This window comes from Hordeum vulgare, chromosome 3H, assembly GCF_904849725.1.
Source record: "Hordeum vulgare subsp. vulgare chromosome 3H, MorexV3_pseudomolecules_assembly, whole genome shotgun sequence".
NCBI lineage: Eukaryota > Viridiplantae > Streptophyta > Magnoliopsida > Poales > Poaceae > Hordeum > Hordeum vulgare.
In genome coordinates, this window is record NC_058520.1 from 375,168,463 (window position 1) to 375,177,179 (window position 8,717).

Consider the following 8,717-nt stretch of genomic DNA (forward strand, 5'->3'; position numbering starts at 1 on the left):
TGGCAACAACAATGCTTTTAGAGGAAACTATGTTCCTAGGCCTTTTCCTAGTAACTCCTCTAATAACTTTGGCAACTCCTACAACAATAATCATGGAAATTACAATAGATTACCCTCTCATCTAGAGAGTAATATCAAAGAGTTTATCAACTCAAAAAAGATTTTCAATGCATCCATAGAGGAAAAACTACTCAAAATTGACGATTTGGCTAGGAGCGTTGATAGAATGCCTAGTGATATTGATGCTTTGAAAGTTAGATGTGCTCCTCCCAAGATAAATATGGATGAAACTTTGAAAGCTATGCGTGTTTCCATGAGTGAGAGCAAAGAAAGAACCGCCCAAATTCGTGCTAGACATGAATGGCTTAAAAAGGCGTGTTCTCGTGATCAGAATCACGAAGATCTTAAAGTGCTTGGTGTGACTCCCATTGAATCTTTGTTTTCTTGTGTCAAACCTAATGATGATGGGGCTGGATATGAATCCACTTTGGTTGAAAAACGCCCCAATGATTCGGAGTCCATCTATCTTGGTGCTAAAAGCATTGAAAGTGGAGTAGAAGATATTAAAACTTTGAGTACTAATGAAATTACTACTTTGGATTTCAAGGAATTGAATTATGATAGTTTCTCCTTGATTAAATGCATTTCCTTGATGCAATCCATGCTAAACTCTCCACACGCTTATAGCCAAAACAAGGCCTTTACTGATCATATCGTCGAAGCTATGATAAAATCTCTTGAAGAGAAACTTGAATTGGAAGTTTCTATCCCTAGAAAGCTTCATGATGAGTGGGAACCTACTATCAAAATCAAGATCAAAAACTATGAATGCAATGCTTTGTGTGATTTGGGTGCTAGTTTTTCCGCGATTCCAAAGTCTTTATGTGATGTTCTGAGTTTTAATGAGATTGATGAGTGTTCTCTTAATTTGCATCTTCCGGATTCTACTGTCAAGAAACCCATGGGAAGCATCAATGATGTTCTTATTATTGCAAATATGAACTATGTACCCGTGGATTTCATTGTGCTTAACATTGATTGCAATCCTACATGTCCTATTATTCGTGGTAGACCTTTCCTAAGGACTATTGGTGCTATCATCGATATGAAGGAAGGGAATATTAGATTTCAATTTCCTTTAAAGAAGGGCATGGAACATTTTCCTAGAAAGAAAATAAGATTGCCTTATGAATCCATGATGAGGGCTACTTATGGTTTGAGCACCAAAGACGATGATACGTGATTCTATCGCTTTATGCCTAGCTAAGGGCGTTAAACAATAGCGCTTGTTGGGAGGCAACCCAATGAATTTATATTTTTCTTTCTTTTTTGTTTCGGCCACACCATAATAATTCTGTTATGATATTGTCTTTTGTGTTTCTTTTTGTGTTTGAGCCAAGTAAAACCTTTATGACTAGTCTTGGTGATGGTTGTTTGATCCTGCTGAAAAAGACAGAAACTTTTCGCTCACGAGATTATTTTTCTTTTTTATTCGGAAAGAGATTTTGAGTTGATTATTTTTTCTCCTGGTTGATATGCCTTTTTCCCAGGCAGTCGTAATTTTTCAGAATTCTTGAGGTACCAGAAGTATACGAAGTATACAGATTGCTACAGACTGGTCTGTTTTTTGACAGATTCTGTTTTTGTTGAGTTGGTTGCTTGTTTTGATGAAACTATGGATAGTATCGGGGGGTACTAGCCATGGAGAAGTGATAATACAGTAATCTAACACCAGTATAAATAGAAATCAAGATTGCTATAGTACCTAAAGAGGTGGTAGTTTGTTTTCTTGTGCTAGTGTTATCACGAGTTTCTGTTTAACTTTTGTGTTGTGAAGTTTTCAAGTTTTGGGTGATGTTCTCATGGACAAAGAGATAAGGAGTGGAAAGATCTCAAGCTTGTGGAAGCCCAAGGAATCCCAAGACAAATTCAAGGACACCAAAAAGCCTAAGCTTGGGGATGCCCCGGGAAGGCATCCCCTCTTCCGTCTTCAATCCATCGGTAACATTACTTGGAGCTATATTTTTATTCACCACATGATATGTGTTTTTCTTGGAGCATCTTGTATCGTAGGAGTCTTTTCTTTTTGTTGTGTCACAATCATCCTTGCTACACACATTTTGAGAGAGACATGCACTCATCGTGATTTTGCTAGAATGCTCATCGTGCTTCACTTATATCTTTTGAGCTAGATAATTTTGCTCTATGTGCTTCACTTAGATCTTTTAGAGCACGGCGGTGCATGAATTTGTAGTTGGCTTGTGCTATGAAAGCAGTCCCAAAGGTGATAGGTACCCAAAGAGGATACAAAAACCTCCATCTTCATGTGCATTGAGCAGAAAGAGAAGTTTTGATTCCTCTCAATTAGTTTTGAGACGTGGATTTGGTAATATTAAGAGTTATGTTTGTAGGGTGTTGTGAACCTAGAAATACTTGTCTTGAAGTTAGTGATTCCCGTAGCATGCACGTATGGTGAACCGCTATGTTAGGAAGTCGGAGCATAATTGATCTATTGATTGTCATCCTTTGTGTTGAGGTCAGGATCGCGCGATGGTTAACACCTACCAACCCTTCCCCTAGGAGTATGCGTTTAGCACTTTGTTTCGATAACTAATAAAAACTTTTGCAACAAGTATGTGAGTTCTTCATGACTAATGTGAGTCCATGGTATAGATGAACTTTCACCTTCCCCCATTGCTAGCTTCTCTAGTGCCGCGCAATTCTCGCCGGTGCACAAACTCACCATATACCTTCCTCAAAACATCCACCATACCTACCTACTATGCCATTTTCATAGCCATTCCGAGATATATTGCCATGCAACTCCCACCGTTCCGTCTCATGACTTGTGTCGTCACTCTCATATTGCCATTGCATGATCGTAAGATAGCTAGCGAGATGTTTCAACGTCATACGCCAAGCAAGATTGTTGCACATCCCGGTACACTACCAGAGGCATTTCCTATAGAGTCATCATCATTCTGAGCTTTGAGCTGTGAGTAAATAAAAGTGTGATGATCATCATTATTAGAGCCTTGTCCCATGTGATAAAAAAAGAGGCCAAAGAGCCCAAATAAAAAAAAGAAGAGAGAAAAAAGAGAGGCCCAAGAGCCCAAATAAAAAAAAGAGAGAAAAAGAGAGAAGGGACAATGCTACTATCTTTTTCCACACTTGTGCTTCATAATAGCACCATGTTCTTCATGATTGAGAGCCTCTCATTTCACCATATGCTAATGGGAATCTTTATTATATAACTTGGCTTGTATATTCCAATGACGGCCTTCCTCAAATTGCCCTAGGTCTTCGTGAGCAAGCAAGTTGGATGCACACCCACTAGTTCTCCTTTTGAGCTTTCACATACTTATAGCTCTATTGCATCCTTTGTATGGAAATCCCTACTCATTCACATTGATATCTATTAATGGGCATCTCCATAGCCCTTTGATACGCCGAGTCAATGTGACCATCTCCTCCTTCTTGTCTCACAACCACCACCACACTCTATTCCACCTATAGTGCTATATCCATGGCTCATGCTCATGTATTGCGTGGTAGTTATAAAAAGTTTGAAGAAAGTAAGAGTGAGAAAACAATTACTTGGCGAATACCGGGGTTGTGCATGATTTAAATTAGTTATGTGAGGATGATGAAGCATAGCTAGACTATATGATTTTGTAGGGATAACTTTCCTTGGCCTTGTTATTTTGAAAATTCATGATTACCTTGCTAGTTTGCTTGAAGTATTATTGTTTTCATGTCAATAGCAAACTATTGTTTTGAATCTTACGGATCTGAACATTCATGACACATGAAAGAAGTTACAAAGGAAAACTATGCTAGGTAGCATTCCACATCAAAAATTCAGTCTTTATCACTTCACTACTCGAGGACGAGCGGGAGTTAAGCTTGGGGATGCTTGATACGTCTCCAACGTATCTATAATTTTTGATGGTTTCATGCTATTATCTTGTCAAACTTTGGCTGTTTTGTATGTCTTTTATATCTTTTTTGGGACTAACTTATTAACTCAGTGCCAAGTGCCAGTTCCTGTTTTTTCCGTGTTTTTGACCCTTTTGAGAGGAGGATTTTAAACGGAGTCCAAACAGAACAAAACTTCCAAAAAGATTTTTTCCGAAACAGAAGATGGTCGGGGAACTTGAGAACCAAGGCAGGGGACACCAGGGGCCCCACAAGCCCCCTAGCCGCAGCCAGGGGGGCCGCACCTCCCAAGCTTGTGGGCCCCCTGGGCCTCCTCTGCCCTTGGTCTTTTGCCTATATATTCCCAAAAATTCCAGAAAAAATAAGGAGATCATCGAAAGTACTTTCCCGCCGACGGAAGCTTCTGTCTCCGCAAGATCCCATTTGGGGCACGTTCTCGTGCCGTGCCGGATGGGGGATTCGGATACGGAGGGCTTCTTCATCAACACCATGACCTCTCCAATGATGCGTGAGTAGTTCACCATAGACCTATGGGTCCATAGCTAGTAGCTAGATGGCTTATTCTCTCTCTTGGATCTTCAATACAAAGTTCTCCATGATCTTCATGAAGATCTATCCGATGTAATCTTCTTTTGCGGTGTGTTTGTCGAGATCCGATGAATTGTGGATTTATGATCAGATTATCTATGAATCTTATTTGAGTTTCTTCTGATCTCTTATTTGCATGATTTCATATCCTTGTAATTCTCTTCGAGTTGTGGGTTTTGTTTGGCCAACTTGATCTATGATTCTTGCATAGGGAGAAGTGCTTGGTTTTGGGTTCATACCGTGACGTGACCTCACCTAGTGACAGAAGGGGTAGCGAGGCTCGCATCATGTTGTTGCCATCAAGGGTAAAAACATGGGGTTTTCATCATTGGTTTGAGTTTATCTCTCTACATCATGTCATCTTGCTTAAGGCATTACTCTGTTCGTCATGAACTCAATACACTAGATGCATGCTGGATAGCGGTCGATGTGTGGAGTAATAGTAGTAGATGCAGAAAGTATCGGTCTACTTGTCTCGGACGTGATGCCTATATGTATGATCATTGCCATAGATATCGTCGTGACTTTGCGCGGTTCTATCAATTGCTCGACAGTAATTTGTTCACCCACCGTAATATTTGCTATTTTGAGAGAAGCCTCTAGTGAACACTATGTCCCCCAGGTCTACTTCACACCATATTTTCAGCCTTACTCTTTTATTTCGTTGCACTTTCCGCCTTCAGATCTCACTTTGCAATCAATCTTGAAGGGATTGACAACCCCTTTATAGCGTTGGGTGCAAGCTCTTTTGTGTTTGCGCACGTACTCTGGACTTGATGAGATTCTCCTACTGGATTGATACCTTGGTTCTCAAACTAAGGGAAATACTTACTGCTCCTGTGCTGCATCACCCTTTCCTCTTCAAGGGAAAAACCAACGCAAGCAAGTCTTCGTCAACGTGTCAATTTCTGGCATTGTTGTTTGAGAAGTAGCATCCTCTTCTGAAACCTTAGTTCCTTGGCCAGAGCAATGGCACCAGTGTTGTCACAGAAAGAGTCATTGGATCGAGTGCACTAGGCACAACTCCAAGATCTGTCATGAACTCCTTCATACCGACACCTTCTTTAGCCGCCTCCGAGGCAGTTATGTACTCTGCTTTGCATGTAGAATCAGCTACCACGCTTTGCTTGGAACTGCACCAGCTTACCGCGCCCCCATTGTGAATATATACGTATTCGGTTTACGACTTAGAGTCATCCGGATCAGTGTCAAAGCATGCATCGTTGTAACCCTTTACACGACGAGCTCTTGATCACCTCCATACACGAGAAACATTTCCTTCAACGCTATCCAGTGTTCCATTCGTGGATCACTCTAAAACCTTCCTGCCATACTTATGGCAAGGCTGACATCAGGTCTTTTGCACAACATAGCATACATGATAGAGCCTATGGCTGAAGCATAGGGGACGACACTCATCTTTTCTCTATCTTCTACAATCAGTGGGAATTGAGTCTTACTCAACTTCACACCTTGCAATACAAGCAATAACCCTTCTTGGACTGATCCATTTCGAACTTAAAAACTTTGTCAAGGTATGTGCTCTCTGAAAGTCCTATTAAGCGTGTTGATATATCTTTATAAATCTTGATACCTAATATGTAAGCAGCTTCTCCTAGGTCCTACGTTGAAAAACTCTTATTCAAATAATCCTTTACACTTCTCAAAAATTCTATATTGTTTCCAATCAGCAATATGTCACCCACATATAATATTAGAAACGCTATAGAGCTCCCACTCAATTTCTTGTAAATACAAGATTCTCCCTAAACTTGTATAAACCCAAACGCCTTGATCACCTCATCAAAACATTGATTCCAACTCCAGGATGCTTGCACCAGTCCATAAATGGATTGCTGGAGCTTGCACACTTTGTTAGCATTCTCTCAATCGACAAAACCTTTCGGTTGCATCATATACAACTCTTCCTTAAGGAAACCGTTAAGGAACGCTGTTTTGACATCCATCTGCCAAATTTCATAATCGAAAAATGCACTATTGCTAACATGATTCTGACAGACTTAAGCATCGCTACGGGTGAGAAAGTCTCATCATAGTCAACTCCTTGAACTTGTGAAAAACCTTTTGCCACAAGTCGAGCTTTACAGATGGTGATATTCCCGTCGGCGCCAGTCTTCTTCTTAAAGATCCATTTATTCTGAATGGCTTTTCGCCCTTCAGGTAATACTTAGAAAGTCCACACTTTGTTTTCATACATCGATCCTATCTCGGATTTCATGGCCTCTAACCATTTGTTGGAATCCAGGCCCACCATCGCTTCTCCACAGTTCATAGGTTCATTGTTGTACAACAACATGATTGATAAGACATGGTTACCGTACCACTCAGGAGCAGTATGTGTCCTTTTCGACCTACGAGGTTCAATAGCAACTTGATCCGAAGCTTCATGATAATCATCATTAGCTTCCTCTTCAATTGGTGTAGGCTCCGCAGAAACAATTTTCTGTGCTACGCTACTTTCTGGTTGAAGTAAAGGATCAATAACCTCATCAAGTTCTATCTTACCCCCACTCAATTCTTTAGAGAGAAACTTTTTCTCAAGAAATGTTCCGTTGTTGGTGGCAAACACTTTGTCTTCGTATCTGAGATAGAAGGTATACCCAACTATCTCTTTCGGGTATCCTATGAAGACAAATTTCTCCGCTTTGGGTTCTAGTTTTACAGGATGAAGCTTTTTGACATAAGCATCACATCCCCAAACTTTAAGAAATGACAACTTTGGTTTCTTGCCAAACCATAGTTCATATGGCGTCGTTTCAACGGATTTTGATGGTGCCCTATTTAAAGTGAATACAACTGTCTCTAATGCATAACCCCAAAATGATAATGGCAAATTGGTAAGACACATCATAGAATGCACCATATCTAATAAAGTACGATTACAACATTCGGACACACCATTTCGCTGTGGTATTCCAGACGGCGTCAACTGTGGAACAATTCCACATTGTCATAAGTGAGTGCCAAACTCATAACTTAGATATTCACCTCCTCGATTAGATCGTAGGAATTTGACTTTCTTGTTATGATGATTCTCCACTTCACTCTGAAATTGCTTGAACTTTTCAAACATTTTAGACTTGTGTTTCATCAAGTAAATATAACTGTATCTGTCGTGGTTTTATCACGGCATATTTCCTCATGAAAGGACTTAGTGGTGAAGCCATCGCAACTACATGGTGAATCAAAGGGGTTGATCGGAAACGAGAGACGAGTTTACCCAGGTTCGGCCCCTCTGATGGAGGTAAAAGCCTACGTCCTGCTTTGTGTGTATTGATCATGAAATCGATTACAAGGGTGCGGTTTCACCTAACCTAGCTCTCGATTGATTGTGACCTAACCTCATCAACCTTAGAGACTCGCCTTTATATACAGGTCGAGACCCTAGGTTTACAAGAGTCTGAGTCACGTTATGATTCGTGACTTCTTATGTTTCTAACTCGCGTTGCTCCTTTAAGCAAGGAAACTCCTGGCGATCTTCTCCCTTGTGGCCCAAGATCGCCATCTTCGTGTCCTAGGCCGCCGCCGGCTCTATTTAATGAACCACCTTGCACCTCCTTCCTTGTATGTCAGGTCCCATCTTGGGTATGAATGTATAAGTCACCATCATCTTGACCCGGCCTCATATGGCTGGTCATATGGCTGGGTAGTATCCCCAACATTAGGCCCCAGATTGACTTGAATTTATTCATGTCAATAGTCTTTGCTTTAGCCTTGGCGGCATGTGTGCAACCCATGTTTTGTCTTCCGAGGTAGAAATGACATCATCAAATGTCTTCTTAAGATCTCGCTCTGTTTATCAATTACGTCAACCGCCTGAGAATCCTAGGGTTTTAATGATGTCATCACAACAGCTCCTTTGGCTTATCCATTTAGCCCGAAAACCGAGGCTCCATTAGCTCTGAAATTTACTGCACCTCTTGGATTCCCACGCCTGTCGTTTTCATTTCAGTTCCCGGTCTTTAAATACCCACAAGGGCATCTTTAACTTTTACCTTGCTCCCCTCTTCTTCTCCCTGCTCGAGCTCAGACCTTCATCCCGCTGCCGCCGTGCGACCCCCATCATCGAGCATTCTGATCCGGGAACACCGCGCCACGCGACTTCACCTCCGTATCGCGGGTCTTCTCCGCTGCCGTCGGCACCATCAGGTCAGTCCTTTCCTCTTCCC